The following is a 15,612-nucleotide window of genomic DNA, read 5'->3' as shown; positions in this document are numbered from 1 at the left end:
ACCAACCGTTTCTGTCATATTTCTTGGTGTGGAAGAGTGTCATTCGTTGTGGATTTGTTACGGTGCCATTCCTGAGCCTAGTTGACAATGGCAAGGCCAATAGAGGCCTTAGACTGCTCGAACCCGCTAAATGCTGCTTGCAGCTTTAATTAGGGTTCGAGCCCGAAGGGCTAGAAACCTATTGTATTTGTTGGTTTTATTATTATTATTATACTTCTTCCCTAGAACTGATCGTGCAGCCCAAACCGTAAGACCGACAGAGCTGAGACTTGGTCAGATGGTAGTAGTCCTTGTCGCTACTCAGATACACGGAACCAGCCAAATCGGCCCATAGGTGGCGCTACAGCGATGCCGAACGCGTTAACGCTTGTTACTCCTAAACCGTTTGTTGCACACCCAAGTGTCTTATATCAGTGTAATCACTGGCTCAAAACTTAAAAAACGTATATCTCTGATTTCATTTCCGGTATGCAAATTTTTTCGCTAATTAGCATTTTATGAAAAAAAATAAAAATGAACTAGTCCCTGGATTTTTGCCCTATTGGAACCAAACCAACGCTGATGAGTTCTGTGGAGTGTGAATATGAATAATTATTAAAAAAAAGTTGAAATTTTCATCCCCCATCGCTAGAGGGCGCAAAAATGTCCAAAACGGAAGTAACATATTGAACTAAAATGGCCATAACTCCTTAACTGTTTGAGATATCTTCATGGGGCTTGGAACATATGTGTAGACCCTCAATCCGGGGTCAAGGTAAAAAAAATGCTGCGTTTGGCCACTAGGTGGCGCTATAATTTGAATGAGCTAGAAAATGGCCATAACTACGCAACAGTTTGCCCGATTGACTTATTATTTGGTATGGTGTGTCTTTGTCTCATTCTACATGAATATCTAAAAGGACATTGGCGTATCTGAAAAAACATGGCCGCCATTGGCCAATGAAGTTTGAGCACTTATTAGACCGGGTTAACGGAGGCCGAACAAAACGACGCTCACTGGGCTTATTCGTCTCATGGTCTTTAAGGTCTGTAAGAAATGTGAACTCATTCGGCCACCGGGGGGCGAAATAACGCTTTAGGAGTGCTTAAACAATTGTGTATCACGTGACATTTGACATATACCCAAACTGTTTATATCATACAATAGCTCACTTCATTCTGAGCAACTTTGCCTCTTAAACCACTTCTGTCGATCGAATGGTTCGTGAGTTATCGCTGATGATGTCAAAAACCTACTTTCGCGAACTAGTTCCTGGTTTTTCAACCGATCGGAACCAAACCAATGCAGATGACTTCTGTGGAGTGTGAATGTAAATAATCATTGAAAAAAAGTTGAAATTTTTCTTTCACCGCTGCTTAGGGACGCCAAAACTTAAAATGGTCTGAGCCTATCACATTAAAATGGCCATAAATCCAGAACGGCTTAACATATCAGCAAGGGGCTCAGAAAATATGTGAAGACCACCACTACGATGTCACATACAAAATAACGTGGCGTTTGGACACTAGTTGGCGCTATAACAGTAAAAAGGGTTAAATGTACATGTCTTTTGGTGGCCTAGACCACTGTGTGTCACGTGACATTTGACTAATACACAAACTATTGATATCAAACGATAGAACTCCTCATTCATAACAACTTTGCCTCTTGAACCATTGACGTCTATCAAATGGTTTGTGAGTTATTGGCATGATGTAAAAAACCTACTTTTGCAAACTTGCTTAAGGATTTTTAAGCAATTTCAAAATTTCCACTACAGTACATTTCTCTGGACTCTCTAGGTCAATAATCATCAAAAACATGTTGAGTTTTTTTTGTTTTGTGACCATAACAGGGTCCTTTATTATATTAGCGTTAACCGAGTACGGTGAAGGTCGCTACTCCTTAATAAATAATCCAACAGAATTGCCATTAAGTACTATTACACATATTATGACACAAAACAAGCACGCAACATGTGATTCTTATCGGAAGAGGCATGCCTTCACAACAGTCAAAAAGGTGAAATATCATACATTTAAATTACTATTTTAAACTTGTCTTTAATAAATACATCATTTGCTAATCAAATTGCTAATCAGCCAGTCACATAGCATAAACTCAATCCATTTTGGCATCCAGACGTGGTAAACACACTTGCTGAAGTTTAAACCGAGCATCAAAATGGAGAAACAATTGCATATATGGTATGGGATATATTAGATAACACATACCACCTGAGAATTGTTGCCAACCATGTCCATGTTTTGATGGCTACTTCCAGCAGTAAAAAATGGACCATGTCAGAAAGCTCAAATGATCTCAAACTGGTTTCTTGAACATGACAATGAGCTCACTGTACTCCAATGGCCTTCAGAGTCACCAGACTCAACGAAATAAGCATCAGTTAAATGGCAAGGTCTTCTGGAATATTGTTGCAGACCATGAATGTGAATCAATTATCTATTTAAATTGGTCTTATTTTTATTAATCAATTTTTCAGAACACAAAATGAGCTATTTTGAAGAATGTGCATTGTATTAACAAAAAAGACCTATATATGTGCATGGAATGTTTTAGAGACACAGGAGTTGCTTTGTTTTGCTAATGGCTTCGTTCTTTATCAATTGACAGCTGCCAAGCCACACCCTTAGCAACCAAACAGATTATTTTTTGCAACCGTCTAGCCAGACCTACATCTCTGCAGTAGAATATTATAGAGACAAGGGGCTTGGTTCGTTTGACTTGTGGTTTGATGTGTTATTAATTGACAGGTGCTATTCCACACCCATGGCAACCGAACAGGTTAGCTTAGCAACCGTTTAGCAAGATCTATATCTCTGCAACAAATCATCGTAGAGACATGAGAATTGGTTCATTGCACTCGTCCCTTAGGTATTATCGGTTTACGCCCGTTTTTGCATACGAGTGTAAGCATGCATGGTCTGTATTAAAAGTTACCGACCGTTTCTGTCATATTTCTTGGTGTGGAAGAGTGTCATTCGTTGTGGATTTGTTACGGTGCCATTCCTGAGCCTAGTTGACAATGGCAAGGCCAATAGAGGCCTTAGACTGCTCGAACCCGCTAAATGCTGCTTGCAGCTTTAATTAGGGTTCGAGCCCGAAGGGCTAGAAACCTATTGTATTTGTTGGTTTTATTATTATTATTATACTTCTTCCCTAGAACTGATACTGCAGCCCAAACCGTAAGGCCGACAGAGCTGAGACTCGGTCAGATGGTAGTAGTCCTTGTCGCTACTCAGATACACGGAGCCAGCCAAATCGACCCATAGGTGGCGCTACAGCGATAAAAAACGCGTTTACGCTTGTTACTCCTAAACCGTTTGTCGCACACCCAAGTGTTTTATATCAGAGTAATCACTGGCTCAAAACTTAAAAAACGTATATCTCCGATTTCATTTCCGCCATTATAGATTTTTCGCTAATTAGCATTTTATGAAAAAAATAAAAAATGAACTAGTCCCTGGATTTTTGCCCTATCGGAACCAAACCAACGCTGATGAGTTCTGTGGAGTGTGAATATGAATAATTATTAAAAAAAAGTTGAAATTTTCATCCCCCATCGCTAGAGGGCGCAAAAATGTCCAAAACGGAAGTAACATATTGAACTAAAATGGCCATAACTCCTGAACTGTTTGAGATATCTTCATGGGGCTTGGAACATATGTGTAGACCCTCAATCCGGGGTCAAGGTAAAAAAAATGTTGCGTTTGGCCACTAGGTGGCGCTATAATTTGAATGAGCTAGAAAATGGCCATAACTACGCAACAGTTTGCCCGATTGACTTATTATTTGGTATGGTGTGTCTTTGTCTCATTCTACATGAATATCTAAAAGGACATTGGCGTATCTTAAAAAACATGGCCGCCATTGGCCAATGAAGTTTGAGCACTTATTAGACCGGGTTAACGGAGGCCGAACAAAACGACGCTCGCTGGGCTTATTCGTCTCATGGTCTTTAAGGTCTGTAAGAAATGTGAACTCATTCGGCCACCGGGGGGCGAAATAACGCTTTAGGAGTGCTTAAACAATTGTGTATCACGTGACATTTGACATATACAGAAACTATTGGTATCATATGATAGTACTCTTCATTCTGAGCAACTTTGCCTCTGGAACAACTTCTATCGATCGAACAGTTTGTGAGTTATTGCTGATGATGTCAAAAACCTACTTTCGCGAACTAGTCGTTGGATTTTCGACCGATCGGAACCAAAACAATGCAGATGACTTCTTTGGGAAGTGTTTGTAAATAATTATTGAAAAAAAGTTAAAATTTCCTTTCACGGTCGCTTAGGGGCGCCAAAATAAAAAAATGGGTGGAGCCTATCACATTTAAATGGCCATAAATCCAGAACAGCTAAACATATCATCATATGCCTCGGGAAATATATGTAGACCATCACTCCGAGGTCACATACAAAATAACGTGGCGTTTGGACACTAGGTGGCGCTATAATAGTAAAAATGGCTAAATGTACATGTCTTTTGGTGGCCTAGACAACGGTGTGTCACGTGACATTTGACTAATACACAAACTATTGATATCAAACGATAGATCTCCTCATTCATAACAACTTTGCCTCTTGAACCATTGATGTCTATCAAATGGTTTGTGAGTTATTGGTGATGATGTAAAAAACCTACTTTTGCAAACTTGTTCAAGGATTTTCAAGCAATTTCAAAATTTCCACCACAGTACATTTCTCTGGACTCTCTAGGTCAATAATCATCAAAAACATGTTGAGTTTTTTTTGTTTTGTGACCATAACAGGGTCCTTTATTATATTAGCGTGAAACGAGTACGGTGAAGGTCGCTACTCCTTAATAATTAATCCAACTGACTTGCCATTAAGTACTATTATACATATTATGACACAAAACAAGCATGCAACATGTGATCCTTATCGGAAGAGGCATGCCTTCACAACAGTCAAAAAGGTGAAATATCATACATTTAAAATTACTGTTTTAAACTTGTCTTTAATAAGTACATCATTTGCTAATCAAATTGCTAATCAGCCAGTCACATAGCATAAACTCAATCCATTTTGGCTTCTAGACGTGGTAAACACACTTGCTGAAGTTCAAACCGAGCATCAAAATGGAGAAACAATTGGATATATGGTATGGGATATATTAGATAACACATACCACCTGAGGATTGTTGCCAACCATGTCCATGTTTTGATGGCTACTTCCAGCAGTAAAAAATGGACCATGTCAGAAAGCTCAAATGATCTCAAACTGGTTTCTTAAACATGATAATGAGCTCACTGTACTCCAATGGCCTTCAGAGTCACCAGACTAAACCAAATAAGCATCACTTAAATGGCAAGGTCTTCTGGAATATTGTTGCAGACCATGAATGTGAATCAATTATCTATTTAAATTGGTCGTATTTTTTTTATCAATTCTTCAGAACACAAAATAAGCTATTTTGAAGAATGTGCATTGTATTAAAAAAAAGACCTATATATGTGCAATAGAATGTTTTAGAGACACAGGAGTTGCTTTGTTTTGCTAATGGCTTCATTCTTTATCAATTGACAGCTGCCAAGCCACGCCCTTAGCAACCAAACAGATTATTTTTTGCAATTGTCTAGCCAGACCTACATCTCTGCAGTAGAATATTATAAAGACACGGGGCTTGGTTCGTTTGGCTTGTGGTTTGATGTGTTATTAATTGACAGGTATTAATTGACACCCATGGCAACCGAACAGGTTAGCTTAGCAACCGTTTAGCAAGATCTCTATCTCTGCAACAAATCATCATAGAGACATGAGAAATGGTTTATTGCACTCGTCCCTTAGGTATTATCGGTTTACGCCCGTTTTTGCATACGAGTGTACGCATGCATGGTCTGTATTAAAAGTTACCAACCGTTTCTGTCATATTTCTTGCTGTGGAAGAGTGTCATTCGTTGTGGATTTGTTACGGTGCCATTCCTGAGCCTAGTTGACAATGGCAAGGCCAATAGAGGCCTTAGACTGCTCGAACCCGCTAAATGCTGCTTGCAGCTTTAATTAGGGTTCGAGCCCGAAGGGCTAGAAACCTATTGTATTTGTTGGTTTTATTATTATTCTTATTATTATTCTGCCCTAAAACTGATGCTGCAGCCCAAACCGTAAAGCCGACAGAGCTGAGACTCGGTCAGATGGTAGTAGTCCTTGTCGCTACTCAGATACACGGAGCCAGCCAAATCGGCCCATAGGTGGCGCTACAACGATAAAAAGCGCGTTTGCCCCCGATACTCCTAAACCGTTTGTCGCACACCCAAGTGTTTTATATCAGAGTAATCATTGGCTCAAAACTTAAAAAATGTATATCTCCGATTTCATTTCCGGTATGCAATTTTTTCCGCTAATTTGCATTTTATGCAACAACAAAGAAAATGAACTAGTCCCTGGATTTTTTTCCTATCGGAACCAAACCAGCGCTGATGACATCTGTGGAGTGTGAATGTAAATAACTATCAAAAAAAAGTTGAATTTTCCACTCACGGCCGCTTGGTGGCGCTAAAACGTCCAAACCGGAAGTGGCATATTTAGCTAAAACGGCCATAACTCGTAAACCATTTGAGATATCTTCATGGGGCTTGGAACACATGTGTAGACCCTCAGTCCGGGGTCACAATAGAAAAACTGCGGCGTTTGGCCACTAGGTGGCGCTATAATTTGAATGAGCTAGAAAATGGCTATAACTACGCAATCCTTTGCCCGAATGACTTGATATTTGGTATGGTGGGTCTTTGTCTCATGCTACATGAATAACTAAAAGGACATTGGCGTATCTCAAAAAACATGGCAGCCATTGGTCGATTAATTTTGAGCACTCATTACACCGGGTTAACAGAGGCCGATCAAAACGACACTCGCTGGGCGTATTCGTCTCATGGTCCTTAAGGTCTGTAAGAAATGTGAACTCATTCGGCCACCGGGGGGCGTAATAACGCTTTTGGAGTGCATGAACAACTGTGTATCACGTGACATTTGACATACACTCAAACTGTTCATATCATATGATAGGACTCCTTTTTCTGAGCCACTTTGCCTCTTGAACCACTTCTGTCGATCAAACTGTTCGTGAGTTATTGCTGATGATGTCAAAAACCTAATTTCGCAAACTAGTCGTTGGTTTTTCGACCGATCAGACCCAAACCAATGTAGATGACTTGTGTGGAGTGTGAAGGTAAATAGTTATCCAAAAAAAGTTGAAATTTTCTTTCCTGGTAGAATAGGGGCGCCAAAATAAAAAAAATGGGCGGAGCCTATCAAATTAAAATGCCTATTAATCCAGAACGGTTTAACATATCATCATGGGCCTCGGAAGGTCCGTTACTCCGAGGTCACCCACAAAAGAACGTGGCGTTTGGACACTAGGTGGCGTTATAACAGCAAAAAAATGCAAAATTGATGCGTATTTCATTGCTTAAGCAGTTGTGTATCACGTGACATTTTACATTTACACAAACTAATGCTATCATATGATAGTTCTCCTCATTCTGAACAACTTTGCCTCTTGATCCATTGATATCAATCAAACAGTTGGCAAGTTATTGGTGATTATGTTAAAGACGTACTTTTGCATACTAATTTTAGGTCTTTCTTGAAATTTCCAAATTTTCACCACAGTACAATTCTCTGGACTCTCTAGATAATTAATTATCAAAGACATGTTGAACTTTTTCATTTACGTGACCATAATAGGGTTGTTTATTATATCAACCTCAAAAAAGTCCACCTGAAAGCTTGCTACTCCTAAAGAAATAATCCAACTGACTTGTCATTAAGTACTATTATACATCTTATGACAGTGAACATGCATGCAAAATGTGATGCTCATTGGAAGAGACATGCCTTCAAAGGAGTCAAAAAGGTGAAATATCATAATTTCAATGGCTTTCTTAGAGTCACCAGATCACAATGCATGTAGCTTTGCTGAAGGAACGTTAAGTATGTGCAGGATAAAGGGAAAAGGGAAACAAAATTATTTTTGCAGATGTGTTCACTGTCCACTGTAAGGCCTTGCTGTCTGATGCACTGCATTGTGTATTATATGTGCATAAGTGTTTCTGTATAGTGTAGAAATAATTTGCATACGAGTGTTAGCATTTGTGGTCTGTATTAACCATTGCTGACCGTTTCTGTTATTTTTCTTGGTGTATTAGAGTGTCATCCGTTGTGGATGTGTTATAGTGCGATTCCTGAGCGTAGTGACCAAAGGCAGTCGACATTAGTCCACTTAGCCTGCTCGAACCCGATGATTGCTGCTTGCAGCTATATTTATTATTATTATACTTCTTCCCTAGAACTGATACTGCAGCCCAAACCGTAAGGCCGACAGGACTGAGACTTGGTCAGATGGTTGTAGTCCTTGTCGCTACTCAGATACACGGAACCAGCCAAATCGGCCCATAGGTGGCGCTACAGCGATTCCGAACGCGTTAACGCTTGTTACTCCTAAACCGTTTTTCGCACACCCATGTGTCTTATATCAGTGTAATCACTGGCTCAAAACTTAAAAAACGTATATCTCTGATTTCATTTCCGGTATGCAAATTTTTTCGCTAATTAGCATTTTATGAAAAAAATTAAAAATGAACTAGTCCCTGGATTTTTGCCCTATTGGAACCAAACCAACGCTGATGAGTTCTGTGGAGTGTGAATATGAATAATTATTAAAAAAAAGTTGAAATTTTCATCCCCCATCGCTAGAGGGCGCAAAAATGTCCAAAACGGAAGTAACATATTGAACTAAAATGGCCATAACTCCTTAACTGTTTGAGATATCTTCATGGGGCTTTTAACATATGTGTACACCCTCAATCCGGGGTCACAATAAAAAAAAATGCGGCGTTTGGCCACTAGGTGGCGCTATAATTTGAATGAGCTAGAAAATGGCTATAACTACGCAACAGTTTGCCCGATTGACTTATTATTTGGTATGGTGTGTCTTTGTCTCATTCTACATGAATATCTAAAAGGACATTGGCGTATCCTAAAAAACATGGCCGCCATTGGCCAATGAAGTTTGAGCACTTATTAGACCGGGTTAACGGAGGCCGAACAAAACGACGCTCGCTGGGCTTATTCGTCTCATGGTCTTTAAGGTCTGTAAGAAATGTGAACTCATTCGGCCACCGGGGGGCGAAATAACGCTTTAGGAGTGCTTTAACAATTGTGTATCACGTGACATTTGACATATACAGAAACTATTGGTATCATATGATAGTACTCTTCATTCTGAGCAACTTTGCCTCTGGAACAACTTCTGTCAATCGAACAGTTTGTGAATAATCGCTGATGAGGTCAAAAACCTACCTTCGCAAACTAGTCGTTGGATTTTCGACCGATCGGAACCACAACAATGCAGATGACTTCTGTGGGAAGTGTTTGTAAATACTTATTGAAAAAAAGTAGAAATTTCCTTTCACGGTTGCTTAGGGGCGCCAAAATAAAAGAATGGGTGGAGCCTATCACATTTAAATGGCCTTAAATCCAGAACAGCTAAACATATCATCATATGCCTCGGGAAATATATGTAGACCATCACTCCGAGGTCACATACAAAATAACGTGGCGTTTGGACACTAGGTGGCGCTATAATATTAAAAATGGCTAAATGTACATGTCTTTTGGTGGCCTAGACAACGGTGTGTCACGTGACATTTGACTAATAAACAAACTATTGATATCAAACGATAGATCTCCTCATTCATAACAACTTTGCCTCTTGAACCATTGATGTCTATCAAATGGTTTGTGAGTTATTGGTGATGATGTAAAAAAACTACTTTTGCAAACTTGTTCAAGGATTTTCAAGCAATTTCAAAATTTCCACCACAGTACATTTCTCTGGACTCTCTAGGTCAATAATCATCAAAATCATGTTGAGTTTTTTTTGTTTTGTGACCATAACAGGGTCCTTTATTATATTAGCGTGAAACGAGTACGGTGAAGGTCGCTACTCCTTAATAATTAATCCAACTGACTTGCCATTAAGTACTATTATACATATTATGACAAAAAACAAGCATGCAACATGTGATTCTTATCGGAAGAGGCATGCCTTCACAACAGTCAAAAAGGTGAAATATCATACATTTAAAATTACTATTTTAAACTTGTCTTTAATAAATACATCATTTGCTAATCAAATTGCTAATCAGCCAGTCACATAGCATAAACTCAATCCATTTTGGCTTCTAGACGTGGTAAACACACTTGCTGAAGTTCAAACCGAGCATCAAAATGGAGAAACAGTTGGATATATGGTATGGGATATATTAGATAACACATACCACCTGAGGATTGTTGCCAACCATGTCCATGTTTTGATGGCTACTTCCAGCAGTAAAAAATGGACCATGTCAGAAAGCTCAAATGATCTCAAACTGGTTTCTTGAACATGACAATGAGCTCACTGTACTCCAATGGCCTTCAGAGTCACCAGACTCAACCAAATAAGCATCAGTTAAATGGCAAGGTCTTCTGGAATATTGTTGCAGACCATGAATGTGAATCAATTATCTATTTAAATTGGTCTTATTTTTTTTAATCAATTTTTCAGAACACAAAATGAGCTATTTTGAAGAATGTGCATTGTATTAACAAAAAAGACCTATATATGTGCATGGAATGTTTTAGAGACACAGGAGTTGCTTTGTTTTGCTTATGGCTTCGTTCTTTATCAATTGACAGCTGCCAAGCCACACCCTTAGCAACCAAACAGATTATTTTTTGCAACCGTCTAGCCAGACCTACATCTCTGCAGTAGAATATTATAGAGACAAGGGGCTTGGTTCGTTTGACTTGTGGTTTGATGTGTTATTAATTGACAGGTGCTATTCCACACCCATGGCAACCGAACAGGTTAGCTTAGCAACCGTTTAGCAAGATCTATATCTCTGCAACAAATCATCGTAGAGACATGAGAATTGGTTCATTGCACTCGTCCCTTAGGTATTTTCGGTTTACGCCCGTTTTTGCATACGAGTGTAAGCATGCATGGTCTGTATTAAAAGTTACCGACCGTTTCTGTCATATTTCTTGGTGTGGAAGAGTGTCATTCGTTGTGGATTTGTTACGGTGCCATTCCTGAGCCTAGTTGACAATGGCAAGGCCAATAGAGGCCTTAGACTGCTCGAACCCGCTAAATGCTGCTTGCAGCTTTAATTAGGGTTCGAGCCCGAAGGGCTAGAAACCTATTGTATTTGTTGGTTTTATTATTATTATTATACTTCTTCCCTAGAACTGATACTGCAGCCCAAACCGTAAGGCCGACAGGGCTGAGACTTGGTCAGATGGTTGTAGTCCTTGTCGCTACTCAGATACACGGAGCCAGCCAAATCGACCCATAGGTGGCGCTACAGCGATAAAAAACGCGTTTACGCATGTTACTCCTAAACCGTTTGTTGCACACCCAAGTATTTTATATCAGAGTAATCACTGGCTCAAAACTTAAAAAATGTATATCTCCGAATTCATTTCCGGTATGCAAATTTTTTCGCTAATTAGCATTTTATGAAAAAAATAAAAAATGAACTAGTCCCTGGATTTTTGCCCTATTGGAACCAAACCAACGCTGATGAGTTCTGTGGAGTGTGAATATGAATAATTATTAAAAAAAAGTTGAAATTTTCATCCCCCATCGCTAGAGGGCGCAAAAATGTCCAAAACGGAAGTAACATATTGAACTAAAATGGCCATAACTCCTGAACTGTTTGAGATATCTTCATGGGGCTTGGAACATATGTGTAGACCCTCAATCCGGGGTCACAGTAAAAAAAATGCTGCGTTTGGCCACTAGGTGGCGCTATAATTTGAATGAGCTAGAAAATGGCCATAACTACGCAACTGTTTGCCCGATTGACTTATTATTTGGTATGGTGTGTCTTTGTCTCATTCTACATGAATATCTAAAAGGACATTGGCGTATCTTAAAAAACATGGCCGCCATTGGCCAATGAAGTTTGAGCACTTATTAGACCGGGTTAACGGAGGCCGAACAAAACAACGCTCGCTGGGCTTATTCGTCTCATGGTCTTTAAGGTCTGTAAGAAATGTGAACTCATTCGGCCACCGGGGGGCGAAATAACGCTTTAGGAGTGCTTAAACAATTGTGTATCACGTGACATTTGACATATACAGAAACTATTGGTATCATAGGATAGTACTCTTCTATCTGAGCAACTTTGCCTCTGGAACAACTTCTGTCAATCGAATAGTTTGTGAGTTATCGCTGATGAGGTCAAAAACCTACCTTCGCAAACTAGTCGTTGGATTTTCGACCGATCGGAACCAAAACAATGCAGATGACTTCTGTGGGAAGTGTTTGTAAATAATTATTGAAAAAAAGTAGAAATTTCCTTTCACGGTCGCTTAGGGGCGCCAAAATAAAAGAATGGGTGGAGCCTATCACATTTAAATGGCCATAAATCCAGAACGGCTTAACATATCATCATATGCCTCGGGAAATATATGTAGATCATCACTCCGAGGTCCCATACAAAATAACATGGCGTTTGGACACTAGGTGGTGCTATAACAGTAAAAATGGCTAAATGTACATGTCTTTTGGTGGCCTAGACAACTCTGTGTCACGTGACATTTGACTAATACAAAAACTATTCATATCAAACGATAGATCTCCTTATTCATAACAACTTTGCCTCTTGAACCATTGATGTCTATCAAATGGTTTGTGAGTTATTGGTGATGATGTAAAAAACCTACTTTTGCTAACTTGTTCAAGGATTTTCAAGCAATTTCAAAATTTCCACCACAGTACATTTCTTTGGACTCTCTAGGTCAATAATCATCAAAAATATGTTGAGTATTTTTTAGTTTTGTGACCATAACAGGGTGCTTTATTATATTAGCGTGAAACGAGTATGTTATAGGTCGCTACTCCTTAAGAAATAATCCAACTGACTTGCCATTTAGTACTATTATACATATTATGACACTTAACAAGGATGCAAAATGTGATGCTCATAGGAAGAGGCATTCCTTCATAAATGATAAAAAGGTGAAATATCATTCATTTCAATGGTTTTCTTATAGAGTCACCAGATCACAATGCATGTAGCTTTGCTTAAGGAACGATAAATGTGTGCAGGATAAAGGTGTGTAGTGTGCATGTGTGTATGTTTATGGGTATCATTTCCCTCTGTATCATAAGAGTGTAAATGCACAGTATAGTTCTGTGTGTCTTGCGTGATCGAGACTGTGCATGTGTGTGGAATGAAATGTGTTTCACAGGAAGACAGTGTTAAAAAATATAATGTATTACACATTAAACGTTGCTGCATATTTACACATCTATAAATATAGCACATGTCTGGCTGCTTTTATGATGCTGTATTGATATATATATATACAACACACCTTTATTAGATAAAACCAGTTTAATTGCATGTAAACCCAAATTGCTACTCAGCCAGTCACATGGCAGCAACTCAATGCATTTAGGCATTTAGACATGGTAAACATGACTTCCTGAAGTTCAAACCAAACATCAAACTTGAGAAGAAATGGGATATATCATGTGAGGCGCGTCTACCAAAGAAACATAATTTAAATGGCACGGCCTTCTAAAATATTATTGCAGACAATGTCAATGTCTTACTGACCACAATGTATTCATGAATATGAATCAATGTATCCATTTAAAATGGTCCTAAATTTTAATTCAATTTTAATTCTTCAAAACACAAAAGAGGCTATTTTGAAAAATATGCATTAAATTAACCAAAAAGACCAATATCTCTGCAATAGAATGTCATAGAGACAAAGAAGTTGCTTTGTTCTACTCATGGAAAAGTGTATTATAATATGAAGGTGACAAGCTATGCCCATAGCCACTAAACAGATTAGCTTAACAATCATTTACACAGACCTATATCTCTGCAGTTGAATATTGTAGAGACACAGGGGTTCGGTTAATTTCACTTGTGACTTAATGTAATATCAATTGGCAGGTGCCATACCACACCCATAGCAACTAAACTGTTAACTTAGCAACCATTAAGCTAGACCTCCATCTCTGCAATAGAGCATCGCAGAGTCACTGGAGTTGTTTCGTCACTTGTGGTTTGATGTGTTATTAATTGGCAGGTGCCATTCCACGCCAATAGCAACCAAACGGATTAGCTTAGCAACCTTTTAGCAAGATCTATATCTCTGCAACTGTATTAAACGTTTCTGACATTTTACTTGGTGCGCTAGAGTGTCGTCCGTCCTTGATCTGTTATGGTGCGATTCTTGAAACTGATCGGCGATGGCAGACGTACCTTAGATGCCTTAAATCGCTCGAACCCGCTAAATGCTGCTTGCAGCTTTAATTATTATTATTTTTCCGCCATAAAACCGGTCGCCCAGCCCAAACCGTAAGTCGTAGAAACTCGACACTTGGTCATTTGGTTGTATCTGTGCAGGCTACTCAGATACAGTGACCCAGCCAAATCGGCCCATAGGTGGCGCTACAGCGATGAAAAGCGTGTTTGCGCACGTTAACGCTCGTTACTCCTAAACCGTTTGTCGCACACCCAAGTGTTTTATATCATTGTAATCATTGGCTCAAAACCTAAAAAACGTATATCCCCGATTTCATTTCCGGTATGCAAATTTTCCCGCTAATTTGCATTTTAGGAAAAAAAAAAAAAATGAACTAGTCCCTGGATTTTTGCCCGATCGGAACCAAACCAACGCTGATAAATTCTGTGGAGTGTGAATGTAAATATTCATTGAAAAAAAGTTGAAATTTCGATTCAGGGTCGCTAGGGGGCATCAAAACGTCAAACCCGGAAGTAGCCTATTTCATTAAAATGGCTATACCTAGAGAACGGTTTGAGATATCTTCACGGGGCTTAGGCCATATGTGTAGACCCTCAGTCTGGGGTCACAATAAAAAAAACTCGGTGTTTGGCCACTAGGTGGCGCTATAATAGCAAAGAACTCGAAAAGGGCTATAACTAAGCAACCGTTTGCCCGATCGACTAATTATTTGGTATGGTGTGTCTTTGTGTCATGAACCTTGACTGTATAAAAGGACTTCTGCGTATCTCAAAAAACAAGTCTGCCATCGGTCAATTAAATGTGAGCACTCATTATACCGGGTAAACGGAGGCCGATCAAAACGACACTCGCTGGGCTTATTCGTCTCACGGTCTTTAAGGTCTGTAAGAAATGTGAACTCATTTGGCCACCGGGGGGCGAAATAGCGCTTTTGGAGTGCATAAACAATTCTGTATCACGTGACATTTGACATATACAGAAACTATTGGTATCATAAGATTGCTCTTCTCATTCTGAACAACTTTGCCTCTGGACATGCTTCTGTCGATCAAACGGTTCGTGAGTTATCGCTGATGATGTCAAAAACCTACTTTCGCGAACTAGTTCCTGGTTTTTCAACCGATCGGAACCAAACCAATGCAGATGACTTCTGTGGAGTGTGAATGTAAATAATCATTGAAAAAAAGTTGAAATTTCTTTTCACCGTTGCTTAGGGACGCCAAAACTTAAAATGGGCAGATCCTATCACATTAAAATGGCCATAAATCCAGAAGGGCTTAACATATCATCATGGGGCTCAGTTGATATGT

Source organism: Triplophysa dalaica, chromosome 12 (assembly GCF_015846415.1).
Source record: "Triplophysa dalaica isolate WHDGS20190420 chromosome 12, ASM1584641v1, whole genome shotgun sequence".
Lineage (NCBI taxonomy): Eukaryota > Metazoa > Chordata > Actinopteri > Cypriniformes > Nemacheilidae > Triplophysa > Triplophysa dalaica.
This window is presented reverse-complemented; position numbering follows the sequence as displayed.